Here is a 24,914-nt window from a genome sequence, read left to right as displayed (position 1 = left end):
GTGAGACAGTATAATGAAGTTCATAATGAAATAGTGTCTTTTTTTTTTTTTTATCAGAGCATCACTCAGCTTGAACCTGGGTCCTGGAAGCCTCAGGCATGAGTCTCTTTGCAGAACCATTATGCTATCTAACCCCCACCTGCAACTGAAGGTCTTAAGAGCAAAAACTTATTATTCCAATCAGCAGGATAGCTCACTTGGGTAATGTTCCAAGTTTGAGCCTGGCCCCCACCAGTCTGAAGGAAGCTTCAGTGTTGTGCTGTCTTTCTCTCTCTCTTTCTATCTGGAGAAAAAAAAAAAGTTGGTTCAGAATGGTGACGCCCCAGTTATGACAAAGAAATGAACAAACAACATAAAAACGTATTTCTCAAAGAAGAAGTTCTGCCTCAAGACTGTGACATCAATTCCTGCTTGAGTTTTCATACTTCCCTAAACTTTCCAGCCTCCACAATGATATGAAACAATTCTTGAAATAAAAGAGAAAGAAAGAAGAGAGAAGGGAGATGAGAAATGAAGAGGGGAAGGGAGGAAGTAAGGAAATAGAAAGGGTGAAAAAAGATAGGGGGAGAGAGAGAGACCTGTGTTAATCTATTGATTTTTTTTCCCTGGAGATCTCTAATACAGATTTTGACACTGGAAAGTGTGGTATTACTATAACAAATACACAGAGGGGGTCTGGCAGTGGTGCACCCGATTAAGCACACATAATACAAAGCACAGGGACCATGCAAAGATTGTGGTTCGAGCCCACGGCTCCCCACCTGCAAGGGGGCCGTTTCACAAGTGGTAAAGCAGGTCTGCAAGTGTCTGTCTTTCTCTCTCCCTCTCTCTCTCTTCCCCTCCTCTCTCAATCTCTCTCTGTCCTATCCTATTAAAAAATGGCCTCTAGGAGCAGTGGATTTATTAAAATTTTTAATTTTTTTAAATTTTTTAGTTTTTAACTTTATTTATGTTAATTGGTAGAACAGAGAGAAATTGAGAAGGAGGAGGAGATAGAGATACCTGCAACAATGGTAATGGTGTATGGCCATGCTGGGGATTGAACCTGGAAGCTCTGAGGCTTCAAGCATGCAAGTCCTGAGCTCTAGTGCTGAGCTATCTCCCAGACATGGAATGCGTCCACAGAAACTGTACGTGATAGCTGACAACATCTCCAAGCAACGTATGAAGGGTGTGGTCACATTTTCTCCTTGTTGCTCATAGTGAAATGCTACAGGGAAATGATAAGCTGCATAAAGAATCATTAAGCAAAAAGGGACCAGCACTCAATGAATTGGAAAATTCTCAGTCTGCTCAGACAGCAACAAAAGGTGAAGATGCTGTGGGAAGATCACCAAGGCTGCAGGAGTGGGAGATCTGGGGAGCCAGGCAACCATCTAACAGAAGCCAAGAAGAGAGATGAGATGATACCAGAAAAACCACCATCAGCCTGGGCTGAGGGACAGAGCAGGGAACAAGGGAAGACAGATCTCCATGAAGAAAATGCCTGAAGCAGAGACTGTAATGATGCAGCTACAGGCTAGGGAAAACTGGATTGCCAGAAGTTGGGAAGAGGCAAGGAAAGAGCCTCTCTCAGAGCCTTCCACAAGAGCACACCCTCACTGGCATTTTGATGTTGGTCTCCTAGCCTCCAAATGTGACAAAATATATTTGCAATGCTTCCGGCAGCCCAGCTTGTGGTGCTCTGATATAGCAGCCCTGGGAAATGAAGACAGGAAGTCTGGGAAATGAACATGGACCAGCTGGGAAATAAACATCCACCACCTCTTATGTGGAGCCTACTTGTATTCTGTACCTGCCGGAGGGGAACAGATAAATATCTTCATCTAAGAAACAGATTAAGCTGGAGAAAAAAAAGAAAAGAATTTTCTTGTAGAACTTGGCTTGGGACCTGTTTGAAAGCTGCACTGCTTGCCGTCTGATCTCTAATTTCCTCTCTCCCCCTCTCGCATGGTGGTGGAATTACCAGACAATATTTTTGCATGTGCAATCCAATGGAATAAACAATGGTGCTCTCTTGACAAACACCACTGCTCACTAGGAAGGGGTTTAGAATCTGCAAGGCCTCTGTTAACACACCCAGCCACTAGCTGTCAGTTGGTTGGCTATGTACTGGGAGCAACCACAGCACAGGAAATCACCCAAGCAGAAGCATCACTCACGGTGGCTAGACTGAACCCCAGCTTAGCTGCCAGAAGTGCTCTTGAAGGCGAGAGCCATAGTACAGGCTTCCAAATCCCTGGGCCCAAATGGTCACTGACCACTCAGGTTAATTTATTCAGCTCTTAAAAGAGCTGCAGTTGGACTGCACTGCACACTGCTTTCAGTCCTTCAAAGCACAAGAAATTCTATCTGTCAGTTTGGTGCTAGTCCCACCTTGGTGGGGCTCTGGGAACGTAAGCTCTTCTCATCTACATGTAAGCATGCAGCTGGGTGAAAGAGGCGACCGACTCGAGCTATAAGATGGCCTTGAAATGTCTGATGGGTTGTATCTAGAATGTTTCAAAACATAACAGAAAACTATCAGAGTGTCCACCATGCAGTCAGGGTAACTCTTTCATGAATTGTTTTCAATTACTTGTGTTTCTTTTCCGTATTTGTATGTTAGAATACAATTGCCAATCCTTCCGAGGTCATTTGTTTAAGTTTGAAAGGCATAGCTCTAGGGCATGATCACAATTTCCAAATCCCATAACACAATTAACAGTCATCCCTCTGCAGCCTCTCAGTCTATCAATACCAAACCCCCAGACCAACAGCACTGGCACCTGCTGCGGGGAGGGAGGAATTCTGCAGACTCCAGGCCCTCAGAAACACAAAAAAGAGCAAAAGAGACTAGAAGAGCTCCAGGCTTCACTCTCCATTAAGTACCCTGTGATTTCCTTGAAACCCTGGGACTTTGGTCACATGAACTCTCTTCCTCTCCTTGTTGGTGCATTTAGGTGATAGAAGCAAACATCAGTGGACCCTAAGGTGCTCCCAGGCTGATAGCAGAAATGGGCATGTAAGACAGTATCAACACAAGGCGATGTTGTAAGTGCTCTGGCGTGGGCGGGGGAAGGAGAACGAGATGGCAGATGCTAAGGATAAGATGTTCTGAAAAGATACTAGGAGACTGCCAATTGGATGAGGGGAGGGATAGAGAATGGAATACACACGGCACAAAGAACACAGGGTGAGTCCATAGGTCTTGCTGTGCTATCCGACAGAATGGCATCACCCGTTGCAGTGAAAATACCAGCTCCCTTAGCTCGTGGAGGGAGGAGGGAAGGCAGAGGCAGGGGGTGGGGGGAAGGAAAGCCTGGGAGAGTTATGAGAGGCCAGAGACCATCCTGACATGATGGGAAGCTAAGGGGCCTTCAGTTGTACTAGAACAAACAGTGGCAACACCGTAGGGCCGTTTTGTGAGGAGGACAAGGCCAGCTGCAGAGAGCAGGGATGCTAAGCTAAGTGGAGGCAGGGAAGTTCAACAGGACTCTCTCTACTCCACAGACTGGGTAAGGGATGTGGGGACCTTAATCCAAGTGATGGGAAAGCAGAGGAGACAGCAAGAGTAAGAAAGGGAAGTGAGAATCAGAAGCACTTGGAAACTGGTGGAGAAACAGAAGTCTTGGATAATCTTGGGGTATCTGAGTGGGTGGTAGCGCCTCAGAACAGGAGTGTGGAGGGGGCAGCAATACTGTGGGTAATGCTAATAAGATCAGTTGGGGCCAAACTGAATCACTGTGCCTGTAGGATATCGAGGTATAGTCGAATTTAGACAGTTAGATCTGGTACCTTCTTGGTCTTCTAAAGCTGAAGAAGAGTCAAACAGCCCAAGAAATACAAGGAGCCTCAGTCAGTCAACCCATTCCTTTTAAGGCACTGCACAGTGGCTTTTAACATGATCCATGGAAGGATGATTTGGAAGGAGAAAAGATTAGGTATGTACTGAATATAAGATGTTCTGGAAAAATAAGGTGCTGCTATCTTCACTTCTAGGTACATTAGAGCCTTGAATAAATTGTCTCCATCCCAGCAAATGACAACCAAGCTTCATTTCAAAGCCAGGACCATAGTCCAGAGTTCACCAGTCTCGCTAATGCCAAGAGCCCTGGCATGTTGGTTAGGAATGATTCTATCTTAAAGGCTGTGACGAATTCCCAGGGAAAAAGTCTACCCAAGGGTCAGTTGATTAGCCATAGGCATACATAGTGCCAGGCGAAGCAGATGTATTGCTTGGATTTCAGCAACAAACTTAGTGCCAGAAAATGTTCCCATAGAACAAGACAGCAACCTATTGTCATAAAGACCTCAAGAATTCCTTTCATCACTCATTATTTTCAAACAATCACCACATGTTTCTTCACCAGTGAGGAAACTGCATTTTGAAATGCCTTTCTGAGTTAAACTACCTAACAATGACTTGTTGGGTACATGTGGTTGGGTGGGTGGTAGGGTAAGAGTGCTAAAGAGGAAAGGAAACTCTTGGAGACTTTGGGGGGGAGGAGCAGCATAGAGACCTAAATAAAGTTAAAAATGAGAAAAAAATGAGTGTCAGAAGTGGACATTTAACATGTTTCCAACTTCAAATATACTATGCTTGTCTTTTTATCCATGGCATGCAATGATAACAAAGATAATTCTCTGATGTGGGTTATATTTCATTCTCTTTTTCCAAGTTCATTACTCACCTCAATCTCTTTGCCAATGGTTAGAGAACTACCTGCCTCTGCCAGTTTTGATGTGTGCAATGTAGAAAGAGAACACTCCAAGTCCTAGGGCCTGCTTCTCAGCACCATCCCATTTCACAGGACACAGAAACCAAAGTCTGGTTCAGAAAAGTGGACCAGATTATGTCTCCCCCAATCTTCAACTCTAGCCCTGACTCTATTTGTATGCGATTCTGGGGAATAAACCCAGAACCTCACACAAAAGTGATGCCACTGAGTGATCTCCCCAGGTCAATTTGCATTCTATAGTTTTTGAGACAGACAGAGAGAGAGAGATTGAGAGAGAGAAGAAGAAGAAAGAGAAAGAGAGGAGAAGGAGAAGAAGAAAGAATGGGAGAGGAGAGGAGAGGAGAGGAGAGGAGAGGAGAGGAGAGGAGAGGAGAGGAGAGGAGAGGAGAAAAGAGACCACAGAATGGCTTTACCAGTACTGAGAATAGAACCCTGGGCCTAGCACAATATACTCTATCCACTGAGCCACATTCAGTCCTAACTTTGTAGTGGCTTCTGAACATCACTCCACCCATTCAAATGTTAATAGGCTTAAAGTGTATACATCATTTTAAATTATCGGGTTGTTGGAAAAGTCATGATGCATTTTGCAAAAGAAAAAAATCATTATGACATTTTCAACTATATATATAGTCTATATATATTATTTATATATATATATAGAATATATATATTCTTCACCTTCTCACCCAACTTAGTATCAAGTCTCCTTTTTGTCTCTGAATCCATCCTTCCTAAATTCTCCTGATCACCAAAAAGTAGATGCGAACCTCACTCATAGGCTACCCAATTCGATCTTAGACACTCATTTTTCACTTCTTGACTTACATTTGTGCTTTAGTGACATCACAGCCCTTGAGTATATTTAGAACCAAGTATGTTAAATCTCTGGGTGCTGGCAGACATCTGTGGGTCTACAGCTGCCTACTAGACAACTTCCAGAGGATGTCACTGGCACCGTAAGCAGGCCATGCCTACAGCTTAATCCCGGGCTTCCTACACCCCGCCCGCCCGAGCCCGAAGTGTTCATTCCTTCCTGCTCCCTCCTCTCAGAGAATGCACCATCCCCCTCTAAACTCGTTGAGTCAGGTTCATCCTCTCATTGCCTCATCTGTTCACCCAGCTGCCAAGCCCATTTAATCCCATCTCAATAGTGTTCATATGTACGTAGCTCCCTCACCCCTGCCCTGCCTCCGCACACGCATTCATTCTCTAGTTCCTTTTGGAGTAAAAGTCTCTGCTTCTCCATTCTGACTTGGGCCTTAAGCAGCCAGCCAGTATGTTTTTGGATTGCAGTGCTAAGCATGGCATTCTGCTCCCTGACTTCTCCCCATACTTTCCTTTGCCCACATGGTTCTTTCCAAGACCCTCTAGCACATGCCTACTTTGACCCCTCTCATGTCATCACCTCAACACAGCAAGTCTCCTGCCCCTTCCATACTATTTCTGCTGCCCACAATGCTGTCTACTCCTTCTTGTGCTTCTTAATTGCATTCACACTTCTTATTATTTAGGAACGAGTAACTCCGGTTGGGAACACAGAACAATAATTTTGCAAAAGATTCTCATGCCTGAAGCTCTGAGGTCTCAGGTTTAATACCCCAGAACTACCTTAAGCCAGAGCTGAGCAGTGCTCTAATGTGTCTGTCTGTCTTATCTAACTATCTCTGTGCATCTCTCTTTCATTAATAAATTAATAACATCTAAAAAGATTTTTTAGAGGGTTGGGCAGTAGCGCAGCAGGTAAAGTACAGAAGGTGCAAAATGTAAAGATCCCGGTTTGAGCCCCCGGCTCCCCACCTGCGGGGGGGGGGGATCACTTCACGGGCAGTGAAGCAGGTCTGCAGGTGTCTATCTTTCTCTCCCTCTCTCTGTCTTCCCCTCCTCTCTCAATTTCTCTCTGTCCTATCCAACAAAAACAACAACAATGGCAACAGTGACAATAACAACAACAACAAGGGCAGCAAAAAAAAAAGGAAAAATGGCCTCCAGGAGCAGTGGATTCATAGTGCCGGCACCAAGCCCCAGCAAAAGGTTTTTTTGAAAAGAAACTAGCAATTTCTAACACATTATGATCACATTAAAGAAAACCCTGATCTGAAATCCTATGTTCCTAAAGGGTGTCTACCCAGAGCAGCTGACTCGAATGCCTGGCTGAAGTTTATAAAACACGAAAGAAAGGAAGCCAGGAAGGAGGGGGGCAGGAGGTGGTGCGCCTGGTTAAGTGCTCACATTAAAGTGCACAAGGACCCAAGTTCAAGCCCTTGGTCCCCCACTTGCAGAGGGAAAACTTCATGAGTGGTGAAGCAGGACTGCAGGTGTCTCTCTGTCTTTCTCTATCTCCCCTCCTCTCTCAATTTCTGTCTTTGTCCAATAACAAATAAATAAGGAAGGAAGGAAGGAAGGAAGGAAGGAAGGAAGGAAGGAAGGAAGGAGGAAAGAAAGCCAGGAAGTGGCTCAACCACTAACACACATGTTACCATGCTTGAGGACCCATGTTTGAGCCTCTGCTCCCCACCTGCAGGGTGGACACTTCACAAGTCGTGAAGCAGATCTGCAGGTGTTTCTCTATCTCCCCTCTCTACCTCCCCCTCCCCATTCAATTTCTCTCAATCCTCTCAAATAAAATTGAAAAGCAAAAGGAAACAAAATGGTTGCTAGGAGTGGTGGGTTTATAGGGCTGGAAACAAGGCCTAACAATAACCCTGGTGGGAAAAGAAGGAGGAGGAAGGGAAGGAGGAGGGAGTGGAAGAAGAAGAAAAAGAAAGAGTGAGAAGGAAAGGAAGGAAGGAAGGAAGGAAGGAAGGAAGGAAGGAAGGAAGGAAGTGAGTGAGCAGGACCAGGGTTAAGTTCTAGACACGGAGAGTCAAACTCTACCGAAGACTAGAATAAGGGGAGTCACAGGTTTCAAGGGAGTAGGGTGAGGAGAGTTTGACAGAGAGGCAGTACGGTGCAGAAAAAGAAGGTACAAGGAGAGCTACCTGAGGGGAGAGGGACTGTGAAAAGGAGCCCAGTATCATAATGGGATACTGTGGCCTGAGAAGAAAGGCATTGACTGATGGCCAAGGGACTCCTGGAAACTGAAGGGCTTGGGACTCCATATTACATGGCTCATTTGACTACTCTGATTTGTGATCTCCCTCTAATGCCCAGAAACCTTCCATAAAAGTCTACTACAGTAACTCTCTGTGTTGGCATAGAGCACTGTGCCAAATCAGAGGTGGTACAGGCATGGAGAGAGCACCGCTGGTGTGGAGAGAGGACAGCAGGCCACCAGGGTACAGGCGTGACAAGGACTAGGCCGCAGGATCACTGCCTGGCAGTTGCTGGCCTTCCATCCCAGCGCCCCCAGGGTGGCCTCCCAGAACCACAAGCCAGCTGCTGCCCGCTTTGCTACAACCCAGAAAAGAGCCCAGTCCAGTGGGGGTGCTGCCCAGGGCCCCATGGTCAAAAGGCTCCAGCAGGAGTTGAAGAACCTCATAATTGCTGAAAACAAAGGCATTTCTGCTTTCCCCAAAGCAGACAACCTTCTCAAGTGGGTGGGCATCATCCCTGGAGCAGCTGGCACCCCATTTGAAGGCCTGAGGTACAAGCTGTCCCTGGAGTTCCCCCAGTGACTACCCTTACCCAACACCCACAGTCAAGTTCCTCCTGGCCTGCTACCACCCCAGCATGAACACCCAGGGAAACATCTGCCCAGACATCTTAAAAGACCAATGGTCTGCCCTGTATGACGTCAGGACCCTCCTGCTCTCTATCCAGAGCCTCCTGGGGGAACCCAACATCCACAGCCCTTTGAGCACACAAGCTGCTGAAGTCTGGGAGAGCTCCCACCACCTTTAAGAAGCAACTGCAAGAAACCTACTCAGAGCAGATCTCCAGTGCAGAGCCCTGATCTGCGCTGCCACTCGTTCTCATAGCAGCTTTTAATTTTGTTCTAGATGGTGTGAACTTTCTTTGTGTCTGTATGGAACTATCTTAGTCTGTGGTGTCATTTTTACAGTTTCTGTCAAATAAAGTCACTTCTTGAAAAAAGGAATAGGCCACAGTAAGGAGTGACCACAAGAAAGTCCGAATTGCCCAGACATTTTGGTCAGCCTGTGAGATTTCTCTCCTGAGGGATGGGATCTCAGATCACGTGGGAAGGAGACCCAACTTGTGAAAGCCAGAAGGAACTGGGAGCTTCCAGAGAGTTGTCCCCAGGGTCCTAATTGCACCTCCTACAATAAAGTTGTAAAAATGCATGAAGTAAAGACTTTCCAGTAGATAAATAAATAAGTGCAATAAATGTAACATATAAGTTAAAGTGGATATATATACTCTTGAAGGGGGTTGGTAAAATCATACTCGGTTGTAGATCTCAAGTAGTCTATAGGATAACTGATAATAACTTTAAAATAAAAGGTTGGTCTCTAATCGCTGGATCCTTATTTACAAAAAAAAGAAGATCTATTATTTCTTTCTCTTTTTTTTTTTTTTTTTTTTGCCTCCAGGGTTACCGCTGGGGCTCGGTGCCTGCACTATGAATCCACTGCTCCTCGAGGCTATTTTTCCCCTTTTGTGGCCCTTGTTGTTTATCATTGTTGTTATTATTACTGTTGCTGTTGCTGGATAGGACAAAGAGAAATGGAGAGAGGAGGGGAAGACAGAGAGAGGGAGAGAAAGATAGACACCTGCAGACCTGCTTCACCGCCTGTGAAGCGACTCCCCTGCAGGCGTGGAGCCTGGGGCTCTAACCGGGATCCTTACGCTGGTCCTTGCGCTTTGCGCCACGTGCACTTAACCCTCTGCGCTACTGGTCTATTATTTCTTTTTTTTTCATGGGAGGTTTTATTTATTTATTTTTCTTTATCGGTCTATTATTTCTTTTTTATTTTAAACTTTTTTAATATTTATTTTCCCTTTTGTTGCCCTTGTTTTATTGTTGTAGTGATTATTGTTGTTGTTATTGATGTCGTCGTTGTTGGATAGGACAGAGAGAAATGGAGAGAGGAGGGGAAGACAGAGAAGGGGAGAGAAAAATAGACACCTGCAGACCTGCTTCACCACCGGTCAAGTGACTCCCCTGCAGGTGGGGAGCCGGGGACTCCAACAAGGATCCTTACGCAGGTCCTTGCGCTTTGCGCCACGCGTGCACTTAACCTGCTGCACTACCGCCGGACTCCCCTGTCTATTATTTCTAATGGCATGGTGGTGTTGTAGTTGTCGCTGGGGCCAGGCGGTGGCACACCTGGTTAAGCACACATAGTACTATGCACAAGGATACAGCAAGGACCCAGGACACTTCACAAGCGGTGAAACAGATCTGCAGGTGTCTATCTTTCTCACTCCCTCTCTATCTCCCCTTGCCCCTCAATTTCTATCTGTTCTATCAAATGAAGGAAAACAAAACAAAAAAAAAAAAAGGAAAAAGTGACTGTCAGGAGCGGTGGATTCATAGTTCCGGCACCAGACCCCAGCAACTAGAGGCAAATGTATATATATCCTTGCATATAACAACTGAAGTATTAAACTCCTGACTTGACCTCTATCCCCCACCTCCTACCTTTTCTTTAATGCTGAGTCAGGGGGATAGGAGATAGTGCAATGGTTGTGCAAAAGACCTTCTTGCCTGAGGCTCCAGGGTTTCAGGTTCAATGCTAGGTACCATCATAAATCAGAGCTGAAAAGTGTTGTGGTGAAATTAAAAAATAATAATAATAAAACAGAAAAGAAAAGGAGAAGGGGGAGAAGCAAGAAAATGGGATAAACTCAAGGTCTCTTGCCCACAGGATACTACTGGGCTGTTTTCACGGATCCAATGTGTTAATTTTTTAATGTTATTTATTTATTTTTAATTTTTTCCCTTGTTGCCCTTGTTGTTTATCGTCATTGTTGTTATTGCTGTCGTTGTTGTTGGATAGGACAGAAAGAAATGGAGAGAGGAGGGGAAGACAGAGAGGGGGAGAGAAAGACACCTGCAGACCTGCTTTACCGCTTGTGAAGTGTCCCCCTGGGTCCTTGCTGTATCCTTGTGCATAGTACTATGTGTGCTTAACCAGGTGTGTCACCGCCTGGCCCCAGCCGGGGGCTCAAACCGGGATCCTTATTGCCGGTCCTTGCTCTTCTCGCCACGTGGGCTTAACCCGCTTAACCTGCTGCCCTACCGCCCGGCTCCCTTATTTATTTATTTTTTTAATTCAGTTAACAGAGGCAAAGAGAGAGGAAAGGGATTGTGGTGACGCCACAGCATCGATCCAGCATCCTTGGAGCCTCCCCGGTGCCTTCCATGCTACACCCTTGGCCTTTATACATGGCAAAGTAAGTACTCTTTCTGTGTAAACTATCTCCCTCCCAACCAACCACTCTCACGTTTTTCTTAAAACAGCTTGTCCAGGGAGTTGGGTGGTGGTGCACCTGGTTAAGCTCGCCTATGACCATGCGCAAGGACCAGTGTTCGAGCCCCTACTCCCCACCTGCAGGGGAGTGCTTCACAAGAGACTAGAGGCTTGCTGGTGTCTCTCTGTCTCTCTCCCTCTGTCTCCCCTTCCCTCTCAATTTCGCTCTGTCCTGTCAAGTATAGTAGAAAGAAAAAGGGGGAGGAGGCAGGAAAAAATGGCGTCTGGGAGCAGTGGATTCACAGTGCCGGCACTGAGCCCCAGTGATAACCCTGGTGGCAATTTAAATAATAATAATAATAAGTTTGTCCCAGGGCCAGTCAGTAGTGCACCTGGTTGAGCACACATGTTACACTGCTCAAAGACCTGGCGCCCGCCTGCATGGAAGAAGCCTCACGAGCAGTAGTGCAGTGCTACAGCTCTCTCCCCTCTGTCCCTCTGGATATCTCCATTCTCTCTAGATTTCCTTCTGTCTCTATCTAATAAATAATAAAATATTGTTCTAATTTTTGTTTCAGAAAAACCACCCCACAAAAATGTAAGTAAGCGGGGCGGGGGGGGGGGGGTAGGTAGCATAATGGTTATGCAAAGAGTCCCTCATGCCTGAGGCTCTGAAGTTCCAGGTTTAATCCCCCGCACCACCATAAGCCAGACAGAGCTGAGCAGTGCTCTGGTGGGGGAAAAATGTAAATAATATAAAAGTTGAATACATAACACTGAGGCAAAGGACTGTGTATTACAAGAAAAATAGCAATAATCTCCAATATCTGAAGAAAATAAATTAGAAAAAAAAGATGCTGAAAACTGGATGAAATATAATACACAATATCTCAAGGTGAATTTTAACTCATGTAAGAAAAAACAGAGCAAATAAAAATGTGTATGCTAAAGGGAGAGATAGGCAGAGATCTGCAGGAAGTGGTTAGTCAAAATGGAGGAGTAAATCACAATTGGCAGAACTCTGTAAAGGAATACAAACTTCAGACACTGGTGTTTTCTTCTTTACTGGAAATCCCAGCTGTGCGCCAATGAGACTTGCTGAAGCATTTCAGTTTAAGATTTTGTTTTCTGGGGGCCAGGCGGTAGCATACATAGTTAAGTGCTCACATTACACTGTGCAAAGACGCAGGTTCAAGCCCCTGGTCTCCAACTGCAGGGGGCAAGTTCATGAGTGGTGAAGCAGGGCTGCAGGTATCTGTCTTTCTGTATCTGCCCCTCCCCTCTCCATTTCTCTGTCTCTATCCAATAATAAATAAAGACTGAGGGTGGGGTGGGGAAAGGATTTGTTTTCTGGGGGGAGAGCCAACTTCCTGAGACTAGGTTGCCATAGCTTCACCCTGGAAGCAACCATTGTCAAGCCTTCTATCATCTAGAGGTGAGCTGTCTCAGAAAGTTGACCATCAGGAAAGAAGCTGCAAACACAAGTAAAGGGAAAGGCATGCAGAAGCCTTACAGCGATTTTTCTCACCACACAGCCTCCTAAAGTTATTCAAGTGGTTTATAAATTATTTCAACTTTGGACCCTTGCAGCTCACACACAAGTGCTGGCACCCAGGAAGTGGTTGCCAAGGACTAAGTAAGTGGCCAATATGAGGCAGAAGTCAAACACGCTTCTCATTACCAGGTTAGCCAACATCACCACAGGTTAAAAATCCCAGATACAGTGGAGTAAGGACAGGGAAGGCATTAGTATGGGCAGGAACAGCATCAGCCTTAAGTGACAACTGACAGTCTGACATTAACAAAGGATATGAAAGGACAGACAGTAATTCAGAAATAAAAACAACATGCCCTGGAGATTAAGCAGCCCTACACAACACAAACAACCCCCTTAGCTGCATTCCACTGTCACTGCATAATAACTGACATCCCCATAATGACTCTGACATTTAAAAAAATGCTAATTTCTGTTCATCAGGTTTTATTAAAAAAAAATTCAAGGGAGTGTGTAAGGCATTTGAGAGAGATTTCCAGGACAGACTTATAAAACCGGTGATTTGCAACACACCACAGGGATTACCTGGTCTGTTTTCTAGCTGAAGAAAGGCAGACCTGCAGAGGTGATGTGCAATCGTCCAAGGTCAGGCCTTAGTTTGCTGACTCCAGGGCAATTTCTCTTTCTGTTGTGGTGGAAATAAACTTGTGTGCAAGCTAAAGTTATACTCCAAGAAAATGTATCCCTAGATTATTCAGACATAGTCACTAAAATATATTTCTTTGATTAGAGTTACTCAATTTAATATTTGGCAACTCAATAAGAGTACACTTAAACCAAGTGGAATTTTCTTGTTAGAGTTACTAATCCACTGGTCCTTACTGACCCTTTGTGTTACTAAAAAAAAAAAAATTCTTTTTTAATGAGAGACATCTGGTGGATGTATCAAGGCAGGGAGAAAGCATGATGGCTGACTCAAGTGACTGAGCTTTTTAGAAGGGGAGGAAAATTTGCATTTCAGAGGGATGTGGCAATGAGTCCCAAAGAGGGTGGGGAATGGGGTCAGAGGAAACCACAACCCAGGGCAAGTGGTCAGGGATAACATACACAGGGTGGGTGTGACAGGGCTCCTCTGATGAAGTCCTATTTTTTTTTATTTGTTATTAGATAAAGACAGAGAAATTGAGAGAGAAGGGGGAGATAGAGAGGAAGAGAGACAGAGAGACACCTGCAGACCTGCTTCACTGCCTGTGAGGTGACTCCCCTGCAGACGGGGAGCCGGGGCTCGACCCAGGATCCTAACCAGTCCTTGCCCTTTGTGCCACCTGAGCTTAACCTGCTGCGCTACCGCCCGGCTCCCAAAGTCCTCTTTATTATATGTAGATTTTCACAAAGAAAACAAGTATATTCTAGATACAAAGAACATTAGGAGGGACTCGGTGGTGGTGCACCTGGTTAAGCACAGACACTACAGTGCACAAGGACCCGGGTTCAAGCCCCCAGTCCTATCTGCAGGGGAAGCTTCACAAGTGGTAAAGGAGGGCTGCAGGTGTCTCTCTGTCTGTCTCTATCTCCCCCTTCGCGCTCCATTTCTGATGGTCTCTATCCAATAAGTAAATAAAGATAATTAAAAAAAAAAACACCAGGAGGGGTGAAAGTCTGGGTCACATTTTCAGAACTGTGAATTTAAACAGGTTACCTAACAAGTATGAGTTATTTATGATAATAGAGGGAGAGAGTTATGAGAAATATAAAAAAGTTAGCCTGCCCTGGGAGATCTAAACGGAAGGAACCAAAGAAGAAGGAAAATGGCCCAACTGCTCTAGAAAAACACAGTATGATAGAAACATAACAGGCTGAAGAGACACCACAATGGTTATGCAAAGGACGGTCATGCCTGAGGCTCTGAGGTCCCAGGTTCAATCCCCAGCACCACCATAAACCAGAGTTGAGCAGTGCTCTGAAAATAAAAGGAAAGACATATAACACATGTCACAAATTTAATTTAAAAGTTTCTTGTAGCCCTATCAAAACAAGCAAAAAGCAACAAGTGAAATTAGTCTTAACAACGTATCTTGTCTAACTCAATAGTTAGGTCCAAAATGTTAATATTACTATATACCCAATATACAAAAATGTTAAAGAGCTATTTTGCCTTCTTTTACTAATAGTGAATTTCTGAAATCTATTGTGTATTCCTGTGGCGACAGCATAACTTAATTTGAAGGGTGCAGTCATTAGAAATAATATTTTCTGTATTTAGATATTGTAAGATCAATGATATCTTTGTTATAATGTTTGCTACCACATAAAAAAAAGGTGAATTCACATATTCAAGCTGTTCCAAACTATTCAAGTTTATCAGTAACTGAAATATCAAAAATCATGTTTTTTAATAGTCATACTCTACCCCACTGACAAAATTGTTTGAAGTTTTTACCTTAAAAGCCTAATTCACTAAGGCGGCCAGGAGGTGGCACATTGGATTAAGTGCACATAGTACGAAGCATAACGACATGCACGAGGATCCGGATTCGAGCCCTCAGCTCCCCACCTGCAGGAGGGTGTCACTTCACAAGCAGGTGTCTATCTTTCTCTCTTCCTCTCTATCTCCTCCTCCTCTCTCAATTTCTCTCTGTCTTACCAAAGAACAAAAAAAAATTAAAAAGGCATAGGAGCAGTGGTTTTGTAGTGCAGGCTCAAGCCCCAGCAATAACCCTGGAGGCAAAAGAGAGAGAGAGAGAGAGAGAGAGAGAGAGAGAGAGAGGGAGAAATTGTCATATTAAAAAACTAAGCAGCCACTTCAATTCAACATGATGATGACACAAATACTTTTTTTTTTTTTTTCTAGAGGACTACTCAGTTCCGGTTTATGGTGGTGCTGGAGATTGAACCTGAGACCTCAGAGCTTCAGGCATGAAAGGCTTTTGCAGAACCATTATGCTACTTCCCCAGCCCAATCTGATTAACTTTACACTGCATGGGACACTCAGGATTCTGAAGCTGGCAGAGCAATGGAGACACACTAAGGAAAGACAGTTGCCTAGACTCTTTCTTCCCCCCTCACCTGACATCTCCACACAACCCACCTGCCTTTTCTGGGGGAAAGAAGCTGGCTCAAGTCAATTTGTCTGCATCCTTATAGCAAGAGCCTCTACTGTTCTTGCAAGAGAATGCATTTGTCTGCACCGGTCCCTCAGAGAAGGTAGTCTGCAGAGCTTCGGCACTCTTGGCACATATTTGTGTAAGGAATAAAGAATGGAATACATAAAGGAACAAGCAAATGACTCAGTTATAAGAATTGGACTCAGAGCTGATATTCTCATCAGTCGCTACTACTATGAGCAACTCACTTTATCTCCGTGAGCTTCACCTTCCTTATCGCAGACAAGAGAAAAGCATTTCTTGCCTAGTGGACTTCTCAGAGCAATGGGAGGAATCACATAAGAAGAGTGAGTGCTACAGATAAATGGTAAAGCATTACACAAAAAGACAGGTATTGTCTGGTCTCTGAATGAGACATAAAAAACTAGCTAAGGGTTGACCAAGGAACCAAAACAAATTTCTCTGTCTAGGAATGTATGACTGTTGACCCAGGTCCCAAAAGAAAATCCTAAGAGATCTAAGTATACTTATGTTTGTAGCAGCACAATATGTAATAGCCCAACCTGGAAGCAACCTAGGTGTCCAACAACAGATGAGTGGCTGAGCAAGTTATGGTCTATATAGAGAATGATTTGAATATTGTTCGGCTATTAATAATGATGAAGTCACCTTCTTCACCTCATCTTGAGTGGAGGTTGAAGGAATCATGTTAAGTGACATAAGCCAGAAAGAGAAGGGTGAATATGGGAGGATCTCATCTCACTCATGGGCAGAACGTAAGAAACAAGAACAGAAAGGGAAAACACAAAGTAGAACTTGGACTGGAGGGAGCTGGGCAGTAGCTCAGCGGGTTAAGCACACATGGTGCAAAGCCTAAGGGCCTGTGTAAGGATCTCGGTTTGAGCCCCCAGCTCCCCACCTAAAGGGGATGGCTTTGCAAGCGGTGAAGCAGGCCTGCAGAGGTGTCTATCTTTCTCTCCCCCTCTCTGTCTTCCCCTCCTCTCTCGATTTCTCTCTGTCCTATCCAACAACAACAGCAATACCAACAATAACAGTAACAATAACAACAAGAACAAGGGCAACAAAATGGGAAAATGGCCTCCAGGAGCAGTGGACTCGTAGTGCTGGCACCAAGCCCCAGCGACAACCCTGGAGGCAAAAAAAAAAAAAAAGAAAGAAAGAAAGAACTTGGACTGGATTTGGTGTACTGCACCAAAGCAAAGGATTCTGGGGAGGGATGGGAGGGAGAAGTGGGAGGAGAGTGGGGTCCTGGTGCATGATGGCGGAAAAGGACCTGGGCTGGGGGTGGGAGTGTTTTATAAAAACCTATCAGGGTGAGATGAGAAATTATATCCATGTGTCAACAACCATATTGTAAACAATTAACCTTCCAATTTAAAAAAATAAGGGAAAATTCTGAGAAATATTCATGACGCCTCCTTCTGCATCACTCCTCCAATCTTTTTTTCTCTTCATTTTTTACTTGTGATTAATAGCGGGTTAAAAGACTGTAAGATTATAAGGTATAGTCCTGCACCACACTCACCACCAAAGTCGTGTGTCCTAACCCTCCCAGCACCCAAAGATAACCACCACAGTTCTCACAAGTCTTAGAAACAGTTGGCTGCTTCTTCTCCTTCTCCTTCTCCTTCTCCTTCTCCTTCTCCTTCTCCTTCTCCTTCTCCTTCTCCTTCTCCTCCTCCTCCTCCTTCTCCTTCTTCTCCTCCTCCTTTTTTTTTTTGCAAGTTCTCATGTGTATCTGTTCTCTAGATTCCTCATATGAGCAAAACCATCCAGTAGTTAGTTATCTTTCATAGCTTCATTTTTCTAAGCATAATCACTTCCAGTTCTACAGGACACAATATCATCTTTTTTTAATTGCAGTTTAGTATCCCACACTCCTCCGATCTTATTAGAACCAATAACACCTATTAAACCATCACAACGGCCAAGACAGGAACAGCCAATTAACCATTCAAGTTGCATCTCTCACATTGGTCATGACCTCCAGAGGCCTACCCAACCCAAGGAGTGGGACTAGCATGGAAATGTTGGTCTGAATTTTTCATACAAACGCCATGTGGAGAACTAACTAGAGAACTGCTATGTGACAACATTCCCCCATAATTCAGCTGCTAGAAACAAGTGCTGTAGAAACTAGTCAAGGCCCTATCTCGGGCCTGCAGGGAGTTGTGTCACATCACAGTGCCACAGCAGTTGAGGAGCGTGGGTCAAGAACAGTGTCCAGCACCAATTGCAGACAAGTCCAAACAGCCTTTCTCAATCAACTCCAAACTCTTGCCTTCATCTCTGCTCAGAAGCCCACTCCCGCCGACCTCTATTTTTTCAGTCATCACATTTCTAGGATCTCATTCCTGGTCCCTAACACTAGTTCTCAGAAGTGTGTCTGGCTTGTGTTAACAAGTTTCTCTAACATAAATCTTGGGAAGTAGGTATGGAGTTCCAATATCTTTCCCCATACTAATGAAACACCTTCTCTTCTTACTTATATAATCAAAGGGATTACATAGAACAGTGAGGATCAGTTTTAAGGACACTATCAACCACCCACATTTCACTTAATACCTGGTGTAGCAAGAAAACACCAAGTGCTGCCATTTTGAGTGCCAGAATACTTCCCAATCCCATTCGTTTTCCTTGTCACTACCTCAGTCAGGTCACATCTTTCACTTGGATTATTGTGGCTGCCTGCTTTATGTTGCTCCTCTCTGAATCAGTCTCCAAAAAACTACCAGTGCGCTCCTTCCAAACACAAATCAGATGGTGTGGGCTCTTAGTTGAATAAAGAAGTTTCCCATTGTCCTCTTCGTGAATCCCTCCACATGATCTTAAAGAACCTTGAGGACACAGCCTCTATTCCAACTTCCCATGCCCTCTCCCTCTGCCTCTCCACCCACCCTGCTGTAGAGAGTCCTCATCTCACAGCTTGTTCTCATGGACCTTAGCACTGGCACATCCCACACCAGACCTGCTTCCACACAAGTAAATGCTTAAGTGATACATGTGGTTTAGCTTGTTGTCTTTATCAGCTTTCTGAAATCTTGCAATTTGACTCTCTCAGGCTCAGCTGACCTTTGAACAGAAACCAAGACCCATTAGGTTAAGTAACTAATCTCATGTGTCTAGTTAGTAAGTGCTGGAGCCCAGATCTGAATTTAGGCTATTTTCTCAAGTAAGAACACACTTGGTCTCTGAGAGTAATTAGCCCCCAAATGGGCCAGTCTGTGTAGAGCTTACAAAATGGTTAACTTTAGGTTAAATCTTGCTACTACTCATTGCAGATAACACACAAGATGTATTAATTTTGTATATGAGCCTTCTTGAAACTAGGTGTATAGCTGAAGATTACTCTTCTCTTGTTCTCAGAGAATTCCCACTAATTACATTTCCTGGTCTGATTCACTATAGACTCTCCATAAAATGTTGCCTGTTCAAGAGTAGTGACAAATGTTGGCGAGGGTGTGGAGAAAAAGGAACCCTTCTTTTTTAAAATTTTTTTAATATTTATTTTATTTATTTATTCCCTTTTGTTGCCCTTGTTGTTTTATTGTTGTAGTTATTATTGTTGTTGTCGTTGTTGGATAGGACAGAGAGAAATGGAGAGAGGAGGGGAAGACAGAGAGGAGGAGAGAAAGATAGACACCTGCAGACCTGCTTCACCACCTGTGAAGCGACTCCCCTGCAGGTGGGGAGCCGGGATTCAAACCGGGATCCTTATGCGGCCACCTGCGCTTAACCCGCTGCACTACAGCCCAACTCCCAAAAAGGGACCCTTCTACACTGCTTGCGACAAAGCAAACTGGTCCAACCTTGACTGAAAACGGTCTGGAGACTTCTCAGGACACTAGAAATGGACTTACCCTATGACCCAGGAATTCCTCCCCAAGGGATATATCCAAAGAAAATGAGCACACCCATATGAAGAGACCTAAGTACTGTATATCTATGTTCATAGCAGCACATGTGTAATAGCCTGACCTTGCAAACAACCCAGATGTCCAAAGACAGATGAATATCTAAGTTGTGGTATATATACACAATGGAATACTACTTAACTATCAAAAATGAGTAAGCTATCTCCATGACTTCATCCTGGGTGGAACTTGAAGATATTATATTATGTGGGGTAAGTCAAAAAGAGAAGGACAAATAACAGGTGATCTCACTTATAATTGGAACTTAAGAAACAAACCTTAGGAAGAAAACAATAAGCAAACTGTGAACTGAGCAGGGCATACTGCACCAAAACAAAAGATTCAGGGGACAGAGGGATTGTGAGGGAATGAAAAGGGTCATGAGATAATGATTTTCCCATATGTCAACAACCATATTGTAAAGCACAAGCACTCCAACTAAAAAATAAAAAAAATAAAAAAGATGGTGTCTGTTCTTTTTACCTGAAGAATGATCGCTTGCTAATCTGAACCATGGTAGTTTTCCAATATGAACACAGAGATAGCATTGCATTACATTTGGTGTTTATATCTGGCTATAGTCTGAAAAATGTTTCTATTGTTATTGTATGAAGATTCTTATCACCATGCTAGTCCACTTTGAGTAATGTATGCAGGGTAGCTTTTTTTTTTTCTGCCTCCAGGGTTATCGCTGGGACCCAGTGCCTGCACTACAAATCCACTGCTCCTCCTGTAGCCATTATTTTTATTTATTTATTTATTTATTTATTTATTTATTTATTTATTTATTTATTTTGATAGGACAGAGAAGTTGAGAGGGGAGGGGAAGACAGAGAGGGAGAAAGAAAGATAAGAAAACCTGCAGACCTGCTTCACTGCTTATTAATTGAGCCCCTTCTGCAGGTGAGGAACTGCTCAAACTGGGATCCTTATGTGGGTCCTTGCACTTCGCATTATATGAACTTAACCCGGTGCTCCACTGCCTGACCCCCATGGTAGTTCTTTGTCCATCCTTTTAATTCTCACTTTTATGCATCTTATGAAGTCTACCTATTGTATGCAGGTATATAAAGAAAAAAAGAGGAGAGGGGAGGGGAGGGGGGGAGAGAAGGGAGAAGGGAGGAGAGGGAAGGGGAGGGGAGAGGAGAGAAAAGAAGTGAAAAGAAAAAGGTAACCACCTTGAGAACTGGCTGAGCAGACAAAACCAATGTAATCATACCAGCTTAATTTAGCTTATTTTGCCAGACTAGTCTGGCCTAGATCATTGTTTATGACTCTGGAAAATATAAGCAAAGGTTAAACTATTTCCCAAGGTTGTTATGCGATAACATAGGAATCAGTTTCCTATCTTTCGAGAAAGTGCAGCAGCCTAGGAGGTGTTGAAGTGGATGATGGGCTATTGAACTCTCAAACATGAGGTCCCAAATTCAGTCCCTGGCAATACATGTGATACTCTGGTTCTCTCTCCTTCACTCTTCTCATTAATATATATAGATCATTTTTAAAAGAAAATCTAATCATTACACTGTCTTCTCACTAGGTAAACTACTTTGTAACAATATACTCCTGAACCTCATTCCATGTTTTCAAAGGTTGAATGTTCCCAGGTTTGGGTGTCTTTTGATGAGTGAACAATAAATACGACTGTCATTACTTTGGTAATGTCTTGGCTACATTTCAACTGTTTCTGAGCTTTCGGCATAGTAAGTTGAATCCAAACTTTAAAAAAAAAAGTATATAAAAGAGTGCTAATCAATTTTCTTTTTTAACCTAGTATAACATATATCACCAGCGCTCTTCTCAGCTCTGACTTATGATGGTGCTGGGAACTGAACTTGAGCCCTAGGGAGTCTTAAGCATCAAAGTCATTTTGTATAACTACTGTGCTATCTCCCTGCCACGCCCATTTATATAGTTACAGATAACCTACCATTTACTCTTTGTTTTTTACTTGATTACTTTACCTTCCTTACACTGTTTTATCAAGACATTTGTGTCAAAGGAAGTGTACATAAAATGAAATGCACAGATTTTAAAGATTACTTTGATGATTTTTGACAGGTGTAAATACTTGTGTAATCACCAACCCAATCAAGGTAAAGGAAATCGAAATCATTCCAGGAAGCGTCCACGTCCCCTTCCAAGTAGCAATTTCCACAATCACAGATGAATTAATTTAGGCTGTTCTGGAACTTCATATACAGAGAATCACAGAGTATTTACCTGCAGGTTTTTTCACTTTGTTTATGAGATTGGTCCATTGTTGTTGATCCTTATTTTTGCGTTGAAGGACATGGCAGTTGTTCCCTTTAGAGTATTATAACAGAGCTACCGTGAATATTGGTGTACAAATCTTTCTAAGGATTTCTGTTTGTTTGTTTGTTTTTCTTTCTTTACCTTCTTTACCAGAGCACTGCTCAGCTGTGACTTAAGGTGGTACTGGGGATTGAATCGGAAACCTTTGGTGCCTCAGGCATGAAAGTCTTTTTGCATAACCATTATGCTATCTTCCCAGCCCTGAGGATGTATTTTTTAAAATTTATCTATAAATTAAGTTTGAGCTGGCAAAACTGTTCACCTGGATAGTGTGCCTGTTTTGCTAAGCCGATGACCCAGGTTCAAGCCTAACAGCCATTATATAGGAGAAAGTTGCCATGCGTTGGCGTCTTTCCCGTCTCTGTCTCCATCTGAAAAATTGTCAGGCTGTAGGAGGTGAAACCCCCAGTAGTGACAAAAGTAAATTTTAAGTTTGAATGTTTCTGGTTTTGCGCCCTGTCTTTTGGTATATTTCAATAAACATCTACTAATTATTACTTGGTGGGTTGCTGATTTAATTTTGGCTGTTTCTGAACTTTTGACGTGGGATAGACAAGTCTAAACTAAGAAACGTACGAGTAGGAGTGGAGGGACTTGTTAGGTCATACAAGAGTCCAATGTTCAATTTGCAGATTACAGAATACATATCTGGCTTATTACAGCCGAATACATTTTTGTTTTCATTTTCCTGAGATATGTAGAACCTAATAATGTTTATAATTCATTTACCCTCCAGGCTGCTTTGTGATTGCCGTATGTTTTGTTATATTACCTTTTTTAAAAAATATTTATTTTCCCTTTTGTTGCCCTTGTTTTTTTTTATTATTGTAGCTATTATTGTTGTTATTGATATCGTCGTTGTTAGATAGGACAGAGAGAAATGGAGAGAAGAGGGGAAGACAGAGAGAGGGAGAGAAAAACAGACACCTGCAGACCTGCTTCACCGCCTGTGAAGCGACTCCCCTGCAGGTGAGGAGCCGGGGGCTCAAACCGGGATCCTTACACTGGTCCTTACGCTTCTTGCCACGTGTGCTTCACCCACTGTGATACCGCCCGACTCCCCATTATATTACCTTTTAACGTACCTATTTTTGACAAAGAAAAATTGTATTTAAGTCATGGAACTTGATGTTCTGATATAAGCATACATTGTGAAGAGATTCTAACAAGCAAGCTGGCGTACTTGCCACCTCCCTTAGTTATCTTTTGGGCCTGCATATACAGTAAGAACGCTTAAAAGCTACTCTCAACAAATTCCAAGTATACAGTATAACATATTAACTATAGTCAACAAGCTGTATGTTAGGTTTGCAGAGCTTCATCACCTTATAAGGAAAAACTTTTGCAGCCCAGGAGATGGCATAGTGGCTAGAACATTGGGTTAGTAGCCCCCTTCTCCCCTAGCCCTTAGTGTCTGGAACAAGCCATGTTACTTTCTTTATATTCCACATAGAAGTGAAATCATCTGCTTTCTGTGTCAGGCCATTTCACTTAACATTATGTCCTGCAGGCTATCCATGCTGTCACACATGGTAGGGTTTTATTTATTTATTTATTTATTTATTTATTTATTGCCACCCAGGGTTGTTGCTGGGGCTGCCTGCTTGCATATTAAATCCACCAGTCCCAGTGGTCATTTTCCACCTTTTGATTTTTCACTTTTTGATAGGATAGAGAGAAGTTGAAAGGGGAGCAGGAGATAGGGAGCAAGAGAGACACCTGCAGCACTGCTTCATAGCTCCTGATGTTTCTTCCCTGCAGGTGGGGACCAGGGGCTTGAACCCAGGTCCTTGCACATGATAATGTATACACTCAACTGAATACACCACCACCTGGCCCTGGATTTTCCTTCTACTAAAAATGTAAATAGCACTCCATTATGTGTATATATGCCTTCTTTTCTTTTTTCTTTTCTTTTTTTTTTTTTTTTTTGCCTGATTGTCTAAATTTGTTCATTTGTATAAGGACATTTAGGTCATTTCAATGACCTGCCTGCTATGAATACCGCAATAAACACAGTGCAGCAGATATTCCAAGAGAGTGAATATCCTTTATGGGCTGGGTGGTGGTGCACCTGATTAAATGCATGTGTTACCACGCACAGAGACCCAGGTTCAAGCCCCCAGGCTCCACCTGCAAGTGGAAAGCTTCATGAGGCACCAGTGAAGCAGTTCTGCAGGTGTCTCTATCACCCTTCCCTTTCTATTTCTGTTCTATCAAAGAAAATTTTAAAAAGGAAATAAAAATTTCAAATACTCTTTGAATATATACCCAAAAGTGGGAATACTCCAACACATGACTTTAGAATTTTCAATTAATTTCATGTTTTTTTTTTTTTTTAGGAAACGTCATGCTGTTTTCCATGACTGTACCAATTTTTTTTCCCCACCAATGTTAAAAAAAAAAGGGTTTCTTTTCTCTATGACTTTGCCAAATATTTGCTATCTGTTGTCTTTTTGAAAACAGCATCCTAACAGGTGTAAAAGTTCATCTCATCATGGTTTCGATCTGTATTTCCCTATTAGGGATATTCAATACCTTTTTATTAACCTGATGGTCATTTGTCTTCTTTGAGAAAATATAAAGATGATTTTCCTATTACATTAATAATTGGATTGATTGTTAGAGTTTTTGCTATTGAGATGTACGAGTTCCTTAACGTTTTGAATTACACCCTTGTCAGTCAGATTCAACAGTTTGTACTTAGGGTAGAATAGTCATTTTGACAATATTCTTATAATTTGTGTTCAGTATCTATTTGTGACTTCTTTGATTTTTCATCAGTTTGTGTTCTATGTACGAATCTTTTACCTCCTTGGTCAAAATGACTCTCGATTTCATTCTTTTTGTTATCATTACTAATGGAATTAGTCATCTTTGTCCTTGATACTTAGTTGTCTATAGGAAATCAATTCTTTTTGTACATTGGTCTTGTCTCTTGAAATTTGACTGTATTATTAATTTTTGGTAGTTTTGTCTTTAGGGTTTTCTACATATAAGATCATGCCATCTGCAAACACAAGGC

General features: G+C 43.1%; 1 pseudogene; it reads left to right on the top strand.

Annotated features, from left to right (window-relative positions):
* The first annotated feature begins 1,113 nt into the window (after window positions 1–1,113).
* Window positions 1,114–8,616, top strand: LOC103108547 (ubiquitin-conjugating enzyme E2 C-like; annotated as a pseudogene).
* The last annotated feature ends 16,298 nt before the right edge of the window (window positions 8,617–24,914 follow it).

The sequence above is a fragment of the Erinaceus europaeus genome, chromosome X (assembly GCF_950295315.1).
Source record: "Erinaceus europaeus chromosome X, mEriEur2.1, whole genome shotgun sequence".
NCBI lineage: Eukaryota > Metazoa > Chordata > Mammalia > Eulipotyphla > Erinaceidae > Erinaceus > Erinaceus europaeus.
This window is presented reverse-complemented; position numbering and strand designations above follow the sequence as displayed.